General features: G+C 45.4%; 1 protein-coding gene across 3 annotated transcripts in view; it reads left to right on the top strand.

Annotated features, from left to right (window-relative positions):
* Nucleotides 1-9,813: 9,813 nt before the first annotated feature.
* Nucleotides 9,814-22,296, top strand: part of ADGRE5 (adhesion G protein-coupled receptor E5) — an 81,464-nt gene continuing 68,981 nt past the window's right edge. For 2 of the 3 annotated variants that reach the window (XM_072602087.1, XM_072602085.1), the window contains exon 1: nucleotides 9,814-9,936. The gene's annotated coding sequence lies outside the window, so the exon portion shown is untranslated. The remainder of the gene's footprint in view (nucleotides 9,937-22,296) is intronic. The other variant, XM_072602086.1, reaches the window with a different exon arrangement.

Below are 22,296 nucleotides of genomic sequence, written 5' to 3'. Positions count from 1 at the left end.
GATGAGGAAATTGAGGCAAAAAGGGATAAATGACTTACCCAGAATCATGCAGCTAGTAAGTGTCCGAGGTCAGATTTGAACTCAGGAAGATGCATCTTCCTGGTTGCAAGCCCAGTGTACTCTCCACTGTTCCACCTAGCTGTTCCCAATAACTGATCACTTTTTCCTGGATTCTTTCTTCATCGGATGTTCATGATACCATCCTCTCTTTGGTTCTCCCCCTACTTGTCCTACTGCTCCTCCTCAGTTTCCTCTGCTGGATCTTAATCCATCTCACAACCCATAACTGTGGATATCTCCTTTAGTCCTGCCCGAGGCTGTCCTCTTTTCTCTCTACATATCTCATTTGGTGATGACTCAGTTATCATCTCCATGATGCTGATGACTGCCATGTCTATAAATCCAGCTTTCATCCCTCTCCTGAGCTGCAGTCCTGCATCACCACTGTCTACTGGACATTTTGAACTGCATGTCCTCCAGACATCTCTAAGTCAACATGTCTAAAGCAGAAGTCATTATTTTCCCTTGCAGACACATCCTTCTTCTAAACTCCTCTATTACTCTGGAGGCCACCACCATCCTCTCCATCATCCAAGTTTGAAACCTGTGTCATCCTCAGTTCCCCTCTCTCACTCACCCCATGCATCCAGTCAATTAAAGTTACTTGTAATTTATACTTTTACAACATCTTTCTTGATATGTTTCTCTCTTTTCACTCACACAGCCACCATCTTGGTTTGGGATTTCACATCTCCCTTGAATGGTTGCAATAACCACCTTGATCTCCTTATCTTAAGTCTCTCCTCACTTCAATCTAGACTCTATTTAGCTGATAAAATGATTTTCCTAAAACTGACCTGCCCATATCACTTCCCTACTCAATGATCTCTAGTGACTTCTAGTTACCTCTAGTATTAGATATAAACTCTTCTGTTTGGCATTTAAAGATCTTTATAAACTGGCTCCATCCTATCTTTCCAGGCTTCTTCCACATTACTATTTCCCAGGCATTCTACAGCTCAGGAATAGTGGTTGACTTGTTCTCCCTCATACAGGACAAGTTAGAGGTGCTGGGTCCTCAGAACCTAGCACAGTAAAGTGGCATATAGTAGGCACTTAATAAAAACTTGTTGATAGATTGATTGATAAAATTCAATCTCCTTTCTCCATGTCTTTGCACTGTGTCTCCCTCATGCCTCTCCTCTGCCCTCAGAGAATCTCTGGCTTCCTTCAAGACTCAGATCAAACACTACCCTCTGCAGGATGCCTTTCCTGATTCCCTCTGACTATTAGTGCCCTGCCTCAGAAATTATATTCTATTTACTCTACCTTGTATTCACGTACATGTGCACACACATGTATATATGTGTTACATGTGTGCATGTCTGTATGTATATGTATACATATATATACACACACACAATTAGATTATAAGCTTCTTGAGGACAGGGATTGTTTTTGCCTAGCTGTGCCTAGCATGGTGTCTAGCACATAGTTCATGCTTTATAAATGCCTAGCTATTAATACTTAGATGTTGAAATACCAAATACTCCTAATCTCCAAGCTTCAGGTAGCAAGAACATTTTCAAGAGACAAAGACCCAGAAGAAGAAATCAAAGTCATATAGGAACAAGATACCACACATGTCCTTCCCCCACTCTGCCTGCTGCTGCATTTGTCCAGAGGACGCTTCTAGTGAGCCCACGGAAGAGGAGCTGACGTCCCAATCCTTTTATTCAATGATAGAAAGAAGTCCTTTTATCCAGCTGTAGGACAGTCTGCAGATCATTAAATATGAAAGAGTGATACCAGGACAGAGACCTCTCCAGGACCCAGTTTCTATCCGGACACTATTATAATAGAGGAGAAGTATAATACCCATAGTGAAAACAACAGATTTATATACTGCTTTTAATATTTGTCATATCCCAATCTCACAACACTCCTGTAAGGGAAGGAGTACAAATATACCTATCCCTATTTTATCATTGAAGAAAATGAGGCTCTGTAAGTTTAAATAGTTTGTCCAATAGTAATTAGAAGAGGTGGAATTCGAATCCAGTTCTCTCGATTCAGTGACATGTTACCTAATCTCAGTAGGGTCTTCATGGCAATCTTCTGATTCTTCTCTGCTGAACTCTCTATGCCACTCCTCTTAGGAGTGCTCTAGTCCTCTTCTTTTCTCAAACCCCTTATGCCACCATTGGATAGAGTGCTGGGCCTGGAGCCAGGAAGACCTGAGTTCAAATCCAGTCCCAGGCACTTACTAGCTGTGTGACTTTGGACAAGTTCTTTTATCACTATTTACCTCCATTTCCTCTAAATGGAACATAGGGATGATAATAGCATCAACCTCTCAGGGTCTTTGCGAGGAACAAATGAATTACTATTTGTAAAGCATTTAGCACATTTCTGGGCACAAAGTAGGCACTTAAACAAATACTCATTTCTTTCTATCCTCCCTTCCTCCCTCTCTCCCTTCTTTCCTTCTCTCTTTCTCCCTTCCTTCCTTCCTTCCTCCCTGCCTTCCTTACTCATTTTCTTCCTTCTTCTTCTTCTTCTTCTCTTTGTCTGTCTTTCTGTCTCTGTCTGTCTCTCTGTCTCTGTCTCTCTGTCTCTGTCTCTGTCTTTGTCTCTATCTGTCTGTCTGTCTCTGTCTCTGTCTGTTAGTCTGTCTGTCTGCCTCTTTCTCTCTTTCTTTCTCTCTCTTCCTTCCTTTTCCTCTCCAGTACCCAGCAGAGGCAGGTACAGAGTAGGCATACACTCTCTTGCCTTGGCCAATGATTCTTGCCTCTCCTGGTTCTCTTCTTACCTGTTTAGGAAGCATTTTGGTCCTTCCAGGGTTCTGTCCAGGGCCACCTTTTCTTCTCTTTCTAAACACTCCCTATATGGTCTCAACAGTTCCTATGGATTCTATTATCACCTCTAAGCAGATGACTCCCACATCTATATATTTGACCTCAATCTCTCTCCTGACCTCCGGTCCCTCATCATCACCTGCCTGCTGGACATCTGAATGGACATGCCATCGATATCTCAAATTCAACATGCTCAGAATAGATTTCCTCTTTCCCCCTATACAGACCTCTTCCAAACTTCTCTATTGTCTCTTTATCTTCTCTCACTCAGCCACCCCTTCATTTCAGTTTTCTCTCCTTTCAATAGCCTCTTAGTTGATGTCCCTGCTTCCAAGCTCTCCTCTCTCTAATCCTCACCACTGCCAAAAATCCTCTTTCTTCCTAAGGCGTGAGTGTAATCATGTCACTCTCCTGCTCAAGAATCATCAGTGGCTCTCATTTGCCCCTAGGATAAAATACTAATTCCTCAGCCTAAAATTTAGGCTTCTCCACAACCTGACTTCAACTTACCTTTCTAGACATTTGCTATTACTCCACCCCACCCACCCTTCACATACTTTTCACAGTCAAACTGGACTATCAGCTATTTTTTGAACTCAACATTTCATCTGCTATGACCATTCATTCCCAGTGACTGCCTACCATGTCTGTAAAGTAATCTCATTAACCCAGATCTAGTCCGACAACCTGCATTCAAATACCAGCACTTAACAGCCTATATAACCTCAGGCAAGTCACTTCATTTCCCTGGGCCTCAGTTTCCTCAATTGTAAATGAGAAGTTTGGACTATCTGCCTACAGGTGACTTGGTGGTGTGGTGAATAAAGCACTGAGCTTGGAGTCTGGAAGACCTGAGTGCAAATCTAGACTTACACGCTTATGAGCTGTGTGACCCTGGACAAATCATTAAACCATGGTCTCCCTCAGTTTTCTCAACTATAAAATGGGTATAATAATGGCACCTTGTGGATCAAATATGATATTTGTAAAGTGCTTAGCCCAGGACCCGGCACATAGTAAGCATTTTAATAAATGCTTGCTTTCTTCCTTCCTCTAAGGTCCCTTCCAGTCCAGAATCTATGATTCCATGATCTCCGTCTCAGAAGCATTGCCTGCCTTCGAGTCTTAAATCAGGTGCCAGCCCCTGTATGAAGCCTGCCAGGATCCCCAGAGCTGTATATGCACTGTTCTTCCTCAGTCTACCTTATCTGTGTATGGGGTGCATCTCATGTACAATGTAGTCTCCTAGTAGACAGGGACCATTTCACTTTCATCCGTCTAGTTCCAACACTTGGAACAGTGCCTAGGGCAGAGGTGGGGAACCTGCAGCCTCGAGGGCACATATGGCACTCTAAGTCCTCAAGTATAGTCCTTCACTTAGGACCTAGAGGGCCACATATGACCTTGAGGCCACAGATTCTCCACCCCTGGCGTAGGGCATAGTGCCCTTTCCTAGAGTTGAATTGAATGGAATTGCATCAAACTGAAGTGGCCTCATTACTTTTGTCCAAGAGCCCTAGTCTCATAGCCTTGGGCTTAGCTTGCCCTTGATTTTCACTTACAGCGTTAATTACTCTTCATTCACTGAACAAATATTGATTCTGTCTGTACATGCCATGTGCTGCCCCTGTGCTTGGGGCTGGGGATGGAGAGACAAGACACCAGCTCCTGCCCTCAGGAAACTTCCATTCAACAATACCTTTAAAATCTCCCCCAGTGCCTCCATGCACTCAGTAGGTACTTCGTAAAGAAATGTTTGCAGAGTAAATGAATGACACCTGTGAACATAGTCTTTTTAAGAGAGATTGTTTTATATGTGACTCCAATTTAAGAGAGAACTGGAGGTTTCAGGCCCCTCCTGATCAAACCCTTTACCTGTATTGTTACCAAATTCCCAAGGAACCCAGGTTAGCTACTGGTAAGAGCAGGCTCAGGGGAAACCACTGTGTAGGATTTTCAGCGTTGGCTGAAGGGAATGCTTGTTTATGGGATGGTAGATTTAGATTGGAAGTACTCTGAGAGATCACATGGTCCCCCACTTTTGTCATTTTACAGATGAGGAAACTGAGACCCACTGCCAGTCAGGATCTCAGTGACCTGATATCATCTTCCAAGGTCCTAGAGCCAGCCCCTTCGTGATATCTGTGGACATCTGGCTTGTGCCCAAGCCTTGTTTTACCATGACCACACTGGCCAGGCCTCTGCCCTCTTCGCAACATGCCAGGGATCAAAATGAGCTTATGTGTCTTTAAGTGCTTGGGGATCCCTGCAGTAGGCACCACAATAACCCTGAAGTTGATTATTAATTGATGCTAATTAATAAGTTGTATTCATAAAGCTAGCAGAGGCCCTAGGGGCTGGAGCATCAACAGGAGGAATGTGTAAGAAATCCAATAGCCTGGTGAACAACACAGACTGTTTAATTGCCTCCAGGGAGGCCAACCCCTTTGCTAGCTCAGATTCAGCAGTCTGTAGAAGCTGGAGAATAACCCCATTGAATGGGAGGTAAGACTAAGGCACTGATTAGGAAAAAAGTCAGACAAATACAAGGGTCTATTTGGCCACTCAACAGCGAAATTACCTGGGGGGAGAGGTGTGTGTGTGATATGCAGTGGGGGTACAGTGAAGAGAATTTGGAGCAAGAGAATGTAGGCTCAGAATCCATGCTCTGCCTCTTAGTATCTCTTGGACCCAGGGCAAATTACTGCTCTTCTTTGGAGTTCAGTTTCCTCATCTGTAAAATGGGAGGATGAGCTAGGTAACTTCTGAGGGCCTTTCTGTCTCTAAATCTATGATCCTATGACACACACATATATCTGTGTGTGTGTGTGTGTGTATACACGTACTGAAAAGTGTAAATAACATTATTTATATATACATAAATATATAATATGTAAATACAAATCTACATGTCAGATTATCAATCAATTAATAAAATTTATTAACGCACCTGCTCTGTGTGTTAGGCACTGTCCTGGGAACATGAAGATGTAAATCAAATATTTCCAACCCTCAAGGATCCAAAAAGTATGCTGCTGGGCTTGGTCCTCTCCTGGGAGGGATGAGAGCAATGGCCAATAGATCTTCAGCATCTCAAGTTCCAAAGAGGAGGTGGGATGTCTACAGGGATGGAGCACAGAGAGCCAGGACTTTCGAATGAAGAGCACCTCCACACAGTATCTCAGTTTCCTTATGCCTGAGGGTCATAGACCTCAGACACTTACTGGCTGTGTGACCCTAACCAAGTCACTTAACCCTGTTTGCTTGTTTCATCTGTAAAATGAGCTGGAGAAGGAAATGGCAAACCATTGTAGTATTTTTGTCAAGAAAACCCTAAATGGGGTCACAAAGTGTCAGAGCTGACTGAAAAGCCATTGAACAACAACCACCTTAAAGAGTTTACATATAAACCACCTGAATATACATATAAAAATCAACCCTCAAACCCTCGTAGTACAGTTCCAACTGACATACGTGTAAAGAAAAAAGATGATCAAGGAAACATCTATAAAATTTCAAACACATACCAACTGACTCAGAACTACAGGGGATGAGTTTTTATTGATGTCTTTTTCTTTTTAACATCACAGAAGATATCAATAAAAACTCCTTTAAAACAACACCCACAGCCACAGAAACAAGAGGGGTTAGACAGAGGCAGACTGTTGTAGTCAGACCAGATGCTCCTCTTGGCATTTAAAGTCCTTTACAACCTGGCTGCAGCCTACCTTTCTGGGGTTATCACACATTGACCCACTTCATGTACCGTCCTCCACCTACACTGACTTTCTGACTGTTCCTACCATGGCATACTCCATCTCCCCTCTCTTTGCTTTTACCTTTCAGTTTCCTTCAAGATTCTGCTCAAATTCTGCCTTCTATGTGAATGGAATCTTTCCCTGATCTCCCTGGCTGCTAGTGCCTTCCTCCACCCCATTATCTTGTATTTGTTTTGTGTGTGTGTGTCTCTCTCTCTCTCCATATATTTATGTATCTATATATGTGTATGTATATATGTATGTATATACACACAGATGATGTCTCCCTCCAGCTAGCTTTTAAATTCCTTAAGGCTTCACTTTTGTCTTTGCCTCCTAACCCAGTGCCTGCCATGCTCTTAATAAAGGCTGCTTGGTTGCTAACACATGTCAAGATCCATGCAAACACATGCTTGATATACACATAGTAAGCCATATGTACCTATCAAATGCAGACACACAGAAATACGTATAATGGTAACACAAGATTGACATGCAGACATACCACCCCCATCCCAAACATACATACACATATATGTGCATACACATAGAGCATTTCTCAAGGAATATTATCTACAGTGGCCAGCTCCTCTGGCCCCCACATACACTCCTACAAAGAAATCTCCCTTGGCTTTCCCTTGTGCCAATGACTCGGGTGTTGGAACAACACATATAAACACAAATAGCTTGTTCAGGCCGGAGCTGTAATCCTGAGGGCCCATCTCCTCCTCAGCAAGGGCAGCAGCTGCCACCCCCAGGAGCCATCTTGGTTTCTTCCCTTGGCCAGAGAAGAAGTCGTGGTGCTGGAGGCCTGGCTCCCCGAGTAGAAGGAGCCAGCTGAGCCCAACATCCCATCTCTCACCATGGCTCTATGCCTCCCAGAGCTCAGACACTGTGCATCAGTGATCAGGTTGCCCAAATATATCAGGGCTTCCCTTGATGAGTGAATGGGTAAGGCAGGAAGCCCTGGAAGCTGCTGGGAACTGGGGGTGGGGGTGGGGAAACTTTCCTGACACCATTCGTGGGGAGCAGGCCATGGTGCTCTTGCTTTGGTCAGCTAAAGAGTGTGTAAGCAGAATCTCCAGCTCAGAGTCTATTTCCGGGGTGCAGGCTCTCCGTTCCTCAACCCTCCCCCCCATCACTTATTTCCTTTTCTCTTGTCTGTCAGCCACTGGAAGAGCAGAGGAAAGAGAGAAGAGACATTAGCATGCCTAGTTCCATACTCAATGAGCATGTCTATACAAATATGAATGCAGATACCTCTGGGCATCATGACAGACAGCCTGGAAAAGAAGATAAGAATATCTTAATTGAGATTTAGTTAGACCTGGGTTCAAATTCTGCCTCTGACACTTACTAACTGAGGGACCACAGATAAGCCACTTAACCTCTCAGCCTCAGTTTCCTGATCTGCAAGATGGAGATAATAGCAATAATAGTACGTATTTGCCTCACAGAATCAAATATCATACGTCAAATGTTCTGCAAACTTTAAGACATGATATAAATGCTAGCTAATATCATCCAAGGATCATAAGTTTAGAGATGAAATGAACCTCAGAAGTCTACTCTAACTTCCCCATTTTACAAATGTGGAAAATTTAGGAGCGGAGGAGTTTGGTGTTTGCCCAAGGTCACGTTGGCAGCAGAGTGGGTGTGTGAACCCAAGTCCTGAGTTCTTTCTAGGCTGCGCTGATTCCTAGGGCTGAGGGTTGACTTCCTACGGTCTAGCAAAGTGTCTGGGCCAGGCTCAAGGGTAGGAGCTGAGGCTGGGCACAGATAGGCAGATCCCCCCATATCTTGAAGGAATGCTTTTCTCCAGCTGCCCATGCAAGCCTGAAATAGCAGCGCAGACCTAGCTCGCCACCTGGGGGCCGCTGAGGAGAAGTGCTCTACCCTACAATCCAGAAATCTAGGAAAGCAGGCGGCCCTATTACCCATTTGGCGTGGCCCGCCGAGCACTAGGGCTAGATTTTGTAAAACAAACAAACAAGTCAGGTTACAAGGCACGATTCCTGCGCTCAGTTTCCCCATTCTGCGGGATATTCCAAAACCAAACTAAGGCACATGCTTATGGGAAGAATAAATATCCCATATCTACTCATTCCTGGAGACCCCAAGGAAGAGGCATGAAAAATGCTTGGAGAACCTTAAGAAAAAGAGTTGTGGAAGTGATATCATCAAGGCTCTAGGGTCCACTTGACTGCATTTCAAGTCCATGTATGAAACCTCAGACACTTCAGTGTGCCCCAAGTTTCAATACTCACCAAGGACCTCCATACCTTGGCACATGCGCCCTTTCATGGACACATAACCATAGATACACACACACGCCCCTGTAGGTTCGTAGGTACCCCTGCATCTTTACAAACACATCCACAGTTGCACAAATCACCTCCTTGAATAGCCACCCAGTCACAGATAGATACATACACACAGCCTTGCACAACACAAAGCCACAAACACACACATGCACACACACACACACACACACACAGATGCACATTCCCAGACTTCAGGTACACCACCACAGGTATCCACCCACATCCTTGCAGATACATAGATCCATATACAGAACCACAGACATATACACGCTTGCACAGACACACTGGAGAGACTCAAGCTACGGTCATAGATACACACACAGACACACACACCCCCTACCCCATCTAGAACTGCAGACCCCAGGTACACACATCTTCTAATGATGCAGTCAGAGACCTTCACACCAATAGACATGCACAGTGGCTTGCATCCTGCCCCCACCCTGAGACACCCCCTCCCGTACACCCACCCACCTACACCCACCCACCCACCCCACATATGTACACACGGAGCCCTTTCACCAAGGAAGGCCCACAGATAAATAAATGCCCGCAGGTAAGCAAATGCCTGAAAACTTGCACGTGCACAGAGAGACCCCAGAACCATAAATACAATCCTCCTCTCACTCACACATGCATTTGCCTCCAAGGGGAACCAGGGATATTGACTCTAATTACTAAGCAAAGTGGCATGTGCAATGGAGAGGAACTAGCGAGTGAGCAGACCGGAGAAAGCTGCAGCCAAGGGCCCAGGCAGGGCTGGCGGCTGCAAGACCGAGAAGTATGCGGGGGGTGAGGGGGAGGATGGCCCAGCCAAGACTCAGAGCAAGAATGAGCCACAGCAACAGCCCAGGGGGACCCACAGGAATAGCAGGGAAGGAAGGTCTGTGGAGAAGAGGCAGGCTGACTCATGTCTGGTGTGTTGCAGGGACCCTGGAGTCCTAGATCCAGATCCTGGATGCCCCATAGGCTGAAGAGAGATCTATCCTGGCTCAGGTAAGTCACCCCAGCTCCTCTTCCCACCCCACCCTTTCTCCTGCCCCCCAGTGACATTCTCGGGGCAACTCCTAGGAAAGGGGGACAGGGAGGAAAAGAGATCTGCACAGTGGGGCAGAAGATGTTTGTAGGTGGCTAACCCCTTTCTCCAACCCCTCCCCCCAAATTGTGGCGTTCTGGCCTGGACCCTGTCTACCTGCATCTCCAGATAGGGGGCAGCAGAAGCCTAGGAAGGGAGGGAGATGGTGGCAGTTTAAAAACCAGTCTCTCTGAAAGCCCCCTGTCCCCTTACTCTCTAGAGACCAACCAGAGAAGCCCACAGTCCCTGGACTGCAGCCTTGGTCTTGCTTTCAGCCTTGCCTCAGGGATCTTGCTTTATAATCTGAAGCTGCTCTAACAATCCCATCCCACGGCCTCCCAACACCAGAAGATCAAATTAGCACCACCCCCTTCCTTCCCCAGCTGTCATTTAGGAGCTATCTGTGTAACCTTGGACAAATCCTTTGCGCTCTCTTGGCCTCAGTTTCCCCGTTTGTAAAATGAAGGGATTAGAGTAGCCAGAGGCTCTATACCTAGGATCCGGGAAATTGTTTTAGTAGTATTTTGACAGCTGTGTTTCAATATAGAAGATTTCCTTTGTAACTCTATATATTTTACAGTATGCATTTTAAAACATTATTCTGAGGAGAGGTCCCTAGGCTTCCCTGGACTGTCTGTGGGGTCCAAAACACAAAAAGGTGAAGAATCCCTGGACAAGATGATTTCAGGGATCCTTTCAGGCTCAAAATCTGATCCTTCTATCATCTTGCTTGTGCTTGAAATGGATGGCTGTCTCGTCTCCCCTTCTGGCCACCCTGTGCCCCATTTTGGAAAAGCCTCCCTCCACAGGGTCTGGCCTCCTTGACCCTGCCTAAGGCTCCAGCCCCTGCTTGAACTCCCCTTGGCCAGACAAAAGCCCCGCAGGCCCCTCTGGTGGCTGTCACCCAGTCGCCAGTTGCCATGGCAACCGCTGGAACTGTTACCAGTCACCTGCCTGGCTCCTGCGGGCTCCGCCCTGGTCAGAGAGCCCCACTCCCAGCAGCTGCAGGAGCCACTTGAGTACTGTGCCCGGATTTCCAGCTGTCTCCACCCCCTCCTCCCCCTTTTCACTCCTCCAGGCTCCTCTGTTCTCCCTCATTCTTTCCTCCCCACCCTTGCCCCAATAACTGCATGACAAAAAAAAAGCCAAGTAGGATGTGCAAGGAGACTGAAGAGCTCCCAGTTCAGCTCCTTGGTGCTCTGTGGAGTCCCTGCTTTGGGGAGGCAGGGGGAAGTCAGTATGAGGGAGAGGGCCAAAAGAGGTAGAGGCTGAGGATTCAGGTTTGAGCTCATTCTCTGACATTTAACGTGTGACGTGGACCTCTCACTTACCCCCTTGGGGCCTCACATTACTCAAAAATGAAGGGGCTGGACTTCAGCAGAGCTTTTGAACGTTTTTGGTGATATTCTGGTGAAGCCTGTGGACTGCTCTCAGAACGATGTTTCCAAATGAATAAAATGAAATACATAAGATTAAAAAAGGAATTTATTTTATTGAAATGTTTCCAAAACATATAAAAAAATAAGTTCATGGACCCCAGGTTAAGTATTCATGGCCTGGATGAACTCTAAGGTCCCTTCCAGCTCTGAATCCTAAGAACTCATGATAGGGCAGGGCCCAGCTGGGGATTTAGTGCCTGGGCTCCCCAGACAAGTGTAGGGCCTGGGCTCCAGGGGCCTGGGGAAAGGCATTGCCTGGGAAGGAGAGTGGAACACTAAGTTGCTGCTAATTACAGTTTCTGAGGAACAGATATAATTACTGCGTCGTGAAGGGTTAATTACCACTAATCGGTCTGGGGAATTAGTCAATTCTCCCTCCTTCATGAAGCCAAAATATTTACCCTCCAGAACCCCTCTCTTGCCCCATCCCCCATTTCTTTTCCTTCTTGGGTTTCCCTTGTGCATTTTATTCTTAGGGTGCTAATATTTGGAAGTATAAGGGACCAGAAAGATCACAGAATCGTGGCTTCACAGGTGGAAGGAACCCAAGAGGTCATCTAGTCCAACCCACTCATTTTATAGATGAACAAACTGAGGCCCAGAGAAGAGAAATGCTTAATCCAAGGTCACACAGCTCGTAAGTGACCAAGCCTGTATTCAAAAATCCAGGTCCTGTGACTCAAAATTCAACATTCTTTCTACTGTACCACACTGCTTCTCACATTTACCTGCACATGTGGTTAGGGACAGTGTTGGGATTAGAACCCAGGTCAGCATCACAGAATCAATCACCAAATTTTAGAGTGGGAGGGAACCTCACCAACTACCTAGTATCCCATGCATCACATGTACAGATGTATGAGACTTACTGCTTGCCTATCCTCAAGGTGCTTACTTTCTAATAGAGGAGAGAAAAGCTCTCTCTCTCTCTCTCTCTCTCTCTCTCTCTCTCACACACACACACACACCTTTTAAAATTTATTTACTTATTGTAAGTTTTCAACATTCGTTTCCACAAAATTTTGAGTTCCAAATTTTCTCCCTATCTCTCCCCTCTCCCCACCCCAAAACGCCGAGCATTCTAATTACCCCTACTACCAATCTGCCTTCCCTTCTAACATCCCTCCCTTCCCTTATCCCCATCTTCTCTTTTGTCCTGTAGGGCAAGATAAATTTCTATACCCCATTACCTGTATTTCTTATTTTCCAGTTGTGTGCAAGAACAATACTTAACAGTTGTTTCTAAAACTTTGAGTTCCAACATGAGCACACACTTTTTGGGAGGCAATTGAGGTTGAATGACTTGCCCAGGGTCACACAGTTAGTAAGCGTGTGAAGCCAGATTTGAACTCAGGTCCTCCTAACTACAGGGCCAGCACTCTAGCCATTTCACCACCTAGCTGCCTTATGACTCACATATATGAAAAATTGCCTATCCTGTTGTTATTGTCATGAATTTTCAAAAATGAATTTTTATTGATAGCTTCTATTTTATATTTTTCAATGGATCTCTCCCTTTTTCCCCTGTCAGAGAACTATCTCTTATAACAAAGAAAAAAAAATGGGGGCAGGGGATGGGTAAATAATTCAGCAAAATTAACCAACATATTGAAAAAGTCTTACATATCCACACCCATAGTCCCCCTGCTCTGGAAAGAAGTGTGTGTGGAGGGTGCTTCCTTTTGGACAAAGCTTGATCATTACAATTTCACCATATCCAGTTTTGATTGATTTGCTGCTCCTTCCAGTTACTTTGCTATATAGTGTTATCTTAGTTGTGTTCCTCTACTTTGTATCAGGTCATCTGAGTCTTCTCATGCTTCTCTACAGTCATCAGATCCATTGTTTCTTATAAGAGCCTTGCACCACCACCATCACCATCATCATCATGATTTTTACAGAATTGGTGATTTAAGTCTTGCTGTGCAGAGTTCAGGTGAACAAGGGATTGCAGTATATCCAAATGACCAAGGAAGATTTTAAGGAGGAGGCAAGACTTGATTTAGTTGGATTTAGATAGGCCAAGATAAAGAGAGAATGGTGTGACCAAAAGAAATGAGGAGAATCCACTCAATGTGCAGAGCTCTTTTCTGGATGCTCTACTTATATAGGACAGAGCCATGAATGTCTGTGTCCTTAGACCTGGCTTCAAATCCTGGCCTTCTTACTACCAGATTGACCATGGGCAAATTGCTTATTCTTAGGCTTTGTTTTTTTATAAAATTAATGGACTGAGTTAAATGATCACTAGATGCTTTCCAGCTTTAAATCATATGGAAAATGCTTTGGTTCTTTGAGGAACCCATGATATCAGGGGTATGGATACTATAGGAATGACTTACAAACCCACCACCACCCTTGTTTTAAATTTTGTGCCATTTTCATCTGAGCCTCCTCATAAAACTCACCCTGGACAGACCTTCATCTAGTTCTTTAATATTTCGAGAATACCAATGTTCCAGCTGGGCCATCCATCTATCCATTCATCCATCCATCCATCTATCCAACCATCTGTCCATCCATTCATCCATCCATCATTTCTTGTTCTTATTACACTACTGGCCTCTCTCCTCTGCTAATCACCCAGGTCCTACATGACATGTTCATGTTTCCCCTCACATGTAAATCCTATGACTTGCTTCAGCCTCGTAATCCCTGTGATGTAGCTTTCTACTGCCTGTTAGGTAATTTGTTATTTCAGTTCTTCCGAGACTGAAGTGTTTCATGATTTCCAACTATGCAACGTCATTGAGAGACTATGGGTATGAAAACAATGGACCATGGTGGCAGTGAGCATTATGAGGTCACTGGAGGTTATGTGTCATTTACTAAATGTCATTCAGTCTTATCTCCTCTCCTCATTTTTCCCTGCTGCCTCATTCATTTGCTTCACCTGTACAAGACCAACATATTTGTGGGTTCTTCATTCAATTGTGTAGCATAATCTGAACAATGGGCATTTTTTTCATCCACTTTGTTTTCTCAGTAGTGGAATGGTTGGATCAAGGTGATATAGCTAGTTTTAGAGGTGTTGAGTATGGACTACCAGTAGGCCAGACAGGTAGAGCAACCCACCAAGAAGTTGGGGACATAGAATTCTCAGAGATCTGGATTTGGAAACCAATTGCATCCTTTCCTATACACATTTTCAAATCAAACAAAACTCCATGGCAAGGGGCAGGCAGGTGGCACAGTGGATAGAACACCAATCCTGGAGACAGTGGTACCTATGTTCAAATGTGGCCTCAGCTACACTAACTAGCAGTGTGACCCTGGGCAAGTCACTTAACCCCAATTGTCTCCCCTGACACCCAAATAACAACTTCATGGAAGACACAAATGATTCTAAAAAAGAGATCTCATCAACTGGAAAATACCTAATTACCTAAGGCAGGAGTGAGGAACCTTAGGCCTCGAGGCCACATGGAGCCCTCTTGGTCCTCCAGCGTGGCTCTCTGTTCTGTGAAGTTTGGATTCAGTCAAAGGGTCACACTTGAGGTGTTCACCGTGTCCAATCAGTAGGTCAATCAGGGGAAAGAGCACTGGATTTGAAAGCAGAAGTTCTGATTCTGCCACTTTGGACAAATCCTTAACTCCTCTGAGCCTGTTTCCTCATCTGTAAACTTCAGCTCTGCATGTCTCTTGTATGTATGGATTTGCATACATATCTGCCCCCTAAGAATATGAACTCTTTGGAAACAGGGGTTGTTTTTATTTTCTCTTTGTATCTTAATCACTTAGAACAATGCTGGTATACAGTAAGCACCTATTCAATGCTTACTGAGGGACTATAAAATTGTAGATGGGACAAATTGACCCTAAAGTCCTTTCCAACTCTAAAGTTATGAGTAGGATGTCCTTCTTCACTGTAAAGTAGCTCACTTCTGACTTACTGAGAAAATAAAGGCCATCTATTGTGAAATCCCTCTCCTTCATTAGCCACATCACATCACCCATTCTTCTCTCCTTTTCTCTAGTCTCAGAGAAAGAGAAGGCCCTTCTTGCCAAGGCTGGGGCCCTCTATTTGTGCCCTTGATCCCATCACCTCCCATCTCTTCTAGGAGCGTGCCTCATCAATCTTTCTTTCATCTCCAGTCGCTCTTTATCCACTGCTCCTTCCCTGCTGCTTACAAACAGGGCTAGACCTTCTTATTCTTAAAAAAAAAAGTTCACTTGACCCTGCTTCCCCCTCAGTCTATTGTCCTCTACGTCTTCTTCCTTTCACGGCCAAACTCCTAAAAAAGAGTCAAGGCTTCATTGCCTACATTTGCTCCGTTCATACTCATTTCTCAGCCTTTTGCAATCTGGCTTCTGATATCGCCACTGGATGGAAGCTGCTATTTCCTGAGGTTACAGGTTGCTAAACCCAAAGGCTTTTTCTCAATCCTCAAACTACTTGACCTCTTGGTAGCTTTCGACACCCGCAATCCCCTTTTCCTTGATGCCTTCTCTTTTCTTGGCTTCTGTTAACTTGGCTCTCTCTTGATTTCAAAACCATCACCACCACCCCCAGTCTCACATTGAAGGTCCTTTACAATCTGGCTCTTCCTACACTCTGCATTCCTGCCTAAGAGACCTTAGCAGCTGCTCCCCAATGGCATATTCCATTTCTTGCCTTTGCAAAGACTCTCCCTTCCCCTTTACCTCTCTACCTCTTAGAGTCTTTAATTTCCTTCGAACCTCAGCTCCATTCTCTGATCATCCCAAGCTAACAGTAGGACAAACAGACTGGGGCTGTTCCCCACATGACAACATTTCCGGGGGTTCGAGTCCTGTTCTCAATAAATAGTCAATAGAGATTTATTCAGCATATTAATGTGCCAGGCACTATTCTAAGGATTGTGGATACAAGTAAGAAAGACAGTCTCTGCCTAGAGGAGTTTATAATCTAATTGGAGAAGAAGCTGAAAAGAGCTGGGCAGGAGAGATACTTTCGGAGATCTGCTTCCTTCTTCTTTTCTGCCCCATTCCAACTGTCCTACCTCTTCTTCTTTCCTCCAGTTTGGCTGTGACATCACTTCATAGACTTCCGTGGCTACCATCACCTCCTCTTCTATCATAAGCTTCTGTATAGGGGAGAGGGGGAGTCAGCCCTGAATGAGTTAGCTCATTCAGGAACAGAACTCACAGGTGAAGATCGATTGGTGTAGGATCAGCAGCAAAAGTGATTCATTGACCAAAGCGATTACATTGGTCACTGCAACCAGTACCCACCTTAAACTTAACCCAAGTGCATGGCCCTTGTCTGCTCCCTCTTTATACTGCCCACTCTATAAGCCTGCCTCTGTGGAAATGGAGTGGTGAGATCGCTGACCTAGAGAAACCAGGTGGCAAAGTGGGCAGAGCTCAGGACAGGCAGCCAGCAGAACTTGAGCTCAGATCCGGCCTCAGATGTTTATTAACTGTGTGACATTGGGCAAGTCACTAAAATTCTCTCACCCTCGGTTTCCCCATCTGGAAAATGGGGATAATAATAGTGGTACCAACCTCCCAGTTGTTGTGAATGTTCCAAATGTGGAAGCTCGTTATTTTGTAAACCTTAGAGTACTACTATGCATCCCTACTGCTACTACTGTTTGTTATTTAGAATTTGAGGACATGAGTTGGAATCCTAGCTTCTTTGCCTCTTAATGCTGATGTAACTGAGCAAACCCCCTCCACCTCTCTGCACTTCTGTTTGCAAATCTGTAAAATGATTAGATCGTTGTTATTCAGTTCCAACTGTCCCTGACCCCATTTGAGATTTTCTTGACAAAGATATTGGAGTGGTTTACCATTTCCTTCTCCAGCTCATTTTCCAGATGAGGAAACTGAGGCAAACAGGGGTAAGTGACACAGTGACAAAGTGTCTAAGGCCACATTTGAACTCAGGTCTTCGTGACTCCAGACTTGGCACAGACCACTGCACTACCTAGCTGCCTCAGGATTAGACTAAACACTAAGGTCCCTTCACACCTAGAGGATTATCAGGTAATAATTCTGCGCTCTTATATCTCTTTTTCTTCCATTCCTTCCTGTCTTCTGATGTATAATAATTGTAAAAGACAGCACAGTGTCTGGCACTTAGTAAGCACCATATAAATAAATGTTTACTAGTTTGCTCCCTCTCCCTCCCTCTCCCTCCCTCTCCCTCCCTCCCCCTTCCTCTCCCTCCCCCTCTCCCTCTCCCTCTCCCTCTCCCTCTCCCTCTCCCTCTCCCTCTCCCTCTCCCTCTCCCTCTCCCTCTCCCTCTCCTCTCTCTCTCTCTCTCTCTCTCTCTCTCTCTCTCTCTCTCTCTCTCTCTCTCTCTCTCTCTCTCTCTCTCTCTCCCACTGCTTCAATCTTAAGGCCCCTTCTCTCACATCCCCTGACACACAGGGCCAAGAGAAGGTGCTGGCCTACTCCTTGATCCCTACTTTTCCTTTCAGTCCCTCTTTCTGCCACCACCACTTGGCAACCTTTTCTCCCCCTTTAAAATTCTCTCCAGCCTTTCCAGAGCCATGACGCTGTCATCTGTGGAATTTCAGGCCACTCTCTCTCCTCTCTGGTGAGTTCAGCACTTAGCTCATAGTCTTCTTCTGCACCCCAGCCCCACTTTTCTTACACATTGCTGCTCCAGTTGTTCAGTTTTCTCAGCTCCCATGACCCCTGCCTCCAACCTCCCCAACCATGCATAGCAATAGTCCCACCTCAGGTGCTCTCCCTATACCCCTGTCACTACCCCTCCCCCATAACTCAACTGAAGTGCTCCAGGTGCTCGAATCAGCTCTGCTGATTCCCCTCCCCCTCCATTTGGAATTGCTCTTTTCCTCCTCAAATTACCTTGTATTTACTTACCTGTGTACATAAAAATTACAAACTGACCCATTTGCCAGTTCCTCTCCCACCACATTCCAGCTCTCTCTCAATGGCTTTACACTGCTGCCCCCTCTCCCCCACCCCTGGAATGTGCCCCCTCCTCCCCTCTACCTCTTAGAACCCCTAGCTTCCTTTACAGCTCAGCTCAAGCATTGCCCTCTCCAGGAGGCCCTTCCTCATCCCCTGAGCTCCTGGTATCTCTTCTCCAAATTATCTTGTATTTCTGTTTTCTGTTCACAAGCAAAGTAGACAGAAAACTGGCCGCAGAGCCAGGAAGACCTGTGTTCCAGTCTTCCCTCTGGCAGATACTTCTGTATGACTGTGGGTCAGTCACTTAGCTTTTCTGTGACCTAGGAAACTGTAAGACTCTAAATTGAAGAGAAAGTACCAAGCTGCCTTGGGTGAGAGTCTCCTTACCTCCCTTACCTGAAGCCCCAGATTCACTCTCTACCCCTCTATTTTCTGCTTATTTATATGGTTCACGCTGTTTTCCTGAAGGACGGCCAACTCCTTGAGGGCAGGCTCCGTTTATTTTTCTTTTCTCTTTATCTTTGAATCCCAACTTCCTTGCACATGGAATTTACTTAATAAACATGTGCTCAGTGGCGCTAACCTGGAACTAACGGGTAGAAGTCACAAAGAAGAAAAGTTAGGCTTGATGTAATAAAGCCCTTCCTAACCATTTGTGGAGGCAAATGAGTGGTGCCGTAGTGCCTAGAGGCAGCAAGACTCTCCTTCCTGAGTTCAAATCCAGCTTCAGACACTTAGTAGCAGTGTGACCTTGGTCAAGTCACTTTACTGTTTGCCTCAGTTTTCTCTTCTGTAAAGTGAACTGGAGAAGGAAATGGTGAACCACTCCAGTATCTCTGCCAAGAAAACCCCAAATAAGACCATTTTGACCATAGGGTCAAACACAACTGAAATGACTCAACAAGGACAACCATTAGAGCCATGGGCTGCCTCAAGAGGCAATCAATAGGCTTTCTCTATGTCAGCAAACATATACTTTGGTGATATAAAAACAAAAGACATCAATACCATTTTTTTGGAGAGGTCATCAAACCAAGGTTGGGCCATTGGTCAGATGTGTTATGGAAGTAATTCTTGTAAGAGTAGAGGTTGAACTAAGTGGCCTCTGAGGTCCCTTCCAATTCTTGGATTCCATGCTTTCTCTAAAATTGGAGGTTGGATCCCTGAATTCATCAGGGAAGAGTAGAAAGATTTCCTTTGGCAACAAGAGGCTCATTAAAGATGGGGAGCATACATTGGTAATAGACCTAGTGAGCAGGGTGAAGTGATCCCTCTCCTTTCATTCAACTGCATGGAAAAGTGGGTTGTGGGCTCAATCTAGGGATGGGGTTTTGTAACACCCAAGTGGCAATGGGACAAGAGAACTAAGCATGTGAAAGTGGTTAACTATAGGGTTAAGATTGGGGAGGGAGGAAAGTGAAACCAGAGCTGGGGTGATGGCCTGGGAAAGTACTGAGGGGTGGTGCTAGGAGCAAAAGTGAGGGTATGAGAACAAAGCATAGGGTTAGGAGAAGTGAGGCATAGGGAAGGTGGAGCTGAGATTAGTCTAGTCTTCCTTCCTATTGGGAGATGGCTTTACCTCCCCCCACTTGGACCCCCTTCACTATTAAGCCCCATCTTGAACAGACTTGACTAGGCCTGCTGACCTCTGGAATAATATCCTTTTCAACCCTGAAATTACCAACATTCATCTACAGAAGTGGTGTTGAGCAACATCCTGGGACCAGGGAGCTCAGCCAGCTTCTCTCTCTCTCTCTCTCTCTCTCTCTCTCTCTCTCCTGTCCCTTGCCTGGGCCCCCTGTTCCCACCAAATGTCCCAGCTACTGAACTGGTTTACAACATCTGGGAGTCCGGGTAAGGCTGATGGAGAGAGTACCCACCCCTTGCTTGGGATAGCCCAGGTGAGGTCAGGAAGTAGCTTTCATTCTCATTTATTCATTCACTCAGTCAACAAGCATTTAAACTCCTACTATGTGTATATACTACTCTGCTAGACTTAGGGGGAGAAGAGTGCAACCTGACAAGAACCTATGACAAAACTAACAGGCTCCTGAGTCTTTCTCTGGCTTTGTCTCAGGATCGAGAACTGGAAGGAAACTTGGAGGTGATCTAGTCCCTCATCTCCTTTTTATAGATGAGGAAGATGAGATCCAGAAAGGGGGATGGCCTTGACTGAGGTGACACAAAGAGTAAATGTCGGAGCCAGGATTCGAGCTGGACTCTAAAGCCAGTTTCCTTTCTGGGTGCCACCCTGCTCCTACCCCTTTAACTTCAACTCCTTTTCCTGGAATTCTTCCCCCCAAGAAATGCAGTCATATGTTTTTGATTCCTTTGTCCTGAACTCATCTGGTGAGAGTTCCGGAGCACTCCGGCAGCCTTATGAGGGAAGAAGAGACAAGACAGGGTGGGATTGAGGGGCCAGGAGTTGGATCTGCTTCTAGCCAAGAAGGGGAACCAGTGTCAGAGGAGATGGGGGTGGACAGACAGCTCCAATTCCACAGGGTTTTACAATGACTCCCATTCTCTTTGTTGGGACCAGGTATGGGGAAAACCTCTGCCTGATATCACAAGGTCTTCTTGCCTACTGGCTTAGCAGCTCCCCATTCACATTACATGAAAGGATTAGTTTAGATAATTGTAGCTTTTGCTGTGTATAGAGTTCCATGCTACTCTGGGGAGAGATCTAAAGTCCTGCCTTCATGTAGCTCATAGTCTAGTATTAAAAAATCCAGACTCTTTAAGCTAGAAGGGGAATCAAAGGGCATCTAATACATATGATCCATGACCCTTAAAGAATCCCCCATACAACACAACCAATAATTCTCCTCCTCTTGTAAGTTGGCTTCCAACTCCATCAGCTTGAAGGAAAATGCTCTCCCAGTGGTCACTGATGATCTATGAATTACTAAACCCATGACTTTTTCTCAGCCTCATCTTTCTTGACCTCTTAGCAGCATTTCACACTGTTGACCACCTTGTCCTTCTGGATATTCTCTCTTGTCTGGGTTTCCATGAGCTGGAGAGGAACTCCAACTCTAAATCTAGTGATTGCACTAGATGTTCACTGAGGTCCCTTCCAACTCTCAAATTCTTAATTCTGTGAGACCATCTAATCCTTCCCCCTGCCATCTTACAGTTGAGGAAACTAAAGCCTAAAAAGGGGAAATGACTTACCCAAGGTCACATAACTAGTAAGTGGAAGAGCTGGAATTCAAACTCTTGTTCTCTGAATCAAAAGGGAGCAAGAAGGATTGTGGAGGTCCCTTCTGGGGGCCTCAGGAAACTTGGAGTCCTTTAGAGATATGAACACATTTTACCAGGTAAAACCTGTAGTTAGCAAGGACAGACTGCTAGGGATTTGTGCATGCTGGCCTCTGATCTCTGACCAGGGCTGTCTCCTCCTGTCTCAATGTTAAAGCGTCTGATCATCTCCAATCATAGTCAGAAATCCAGCCCCACCACCGGTGACCACCCTGCCCTCCTTCTCTGCCTCCCCTCTGAACTCCAGCAGGCAATAGGAGGCCTATCCCCCCAACCCTGAGTGTCTGGCCCTTGATTCTCATCTCTGGGCACTGGTAGCTTTTCCTGTACCCAAGAACAGAAGAAGGAGTCCAAAATAACTGTGGTTGTGAAGCTGCTCCAGGAGGAGCTCCCTTTGGCTTCCTACAGCAATGGGGCTCCAGCTTAGCGGACCAGGGAAGAAGAGTCATTCTAAGAGCTGATGGAGACCTCAGAGGACAACTCAGCCTATCTGTAACTAAGCAAGGCCCTCAGCCCAACCCAGCATCCCTGACAAATAGGCTATGTTTGAAGACCTTGTATAAGAAACTTACTACCTTCTGAGGCAAGCCCTTCCATCTGGGTTCAGCTCTAATTATTAGGAAGTCTTTCCTTTTCTTTGAGCAAAAATCTGCTTGTCTAAAACTTCTCTCTCCAGTCCTCCCCCACTGCTCTTTGTCCTGCCCTCTGGTGCTC

Source organism: Notamacropus eugenii, chromosome 4, assembly GCF_028372415.1.
Source record: "Notamacropus eugenii isolate mMacEug1 chromosome 4, mMacEug1.pri_v2, whole genome shotgun sequence".
NCBI classification, from domain to species: domain Eukaryota; kingdom Metazoa; phylum Chordata; class Mammalia; order Diprotodontia; family Macropodidae; genus Notamacropus; species Notamacropus eugenii.
The sequence above is the reverse complement of the archived record's forward strand: the minus strand, read 5'-3'. Positions and strand labels throughout refer to the sequence as shown.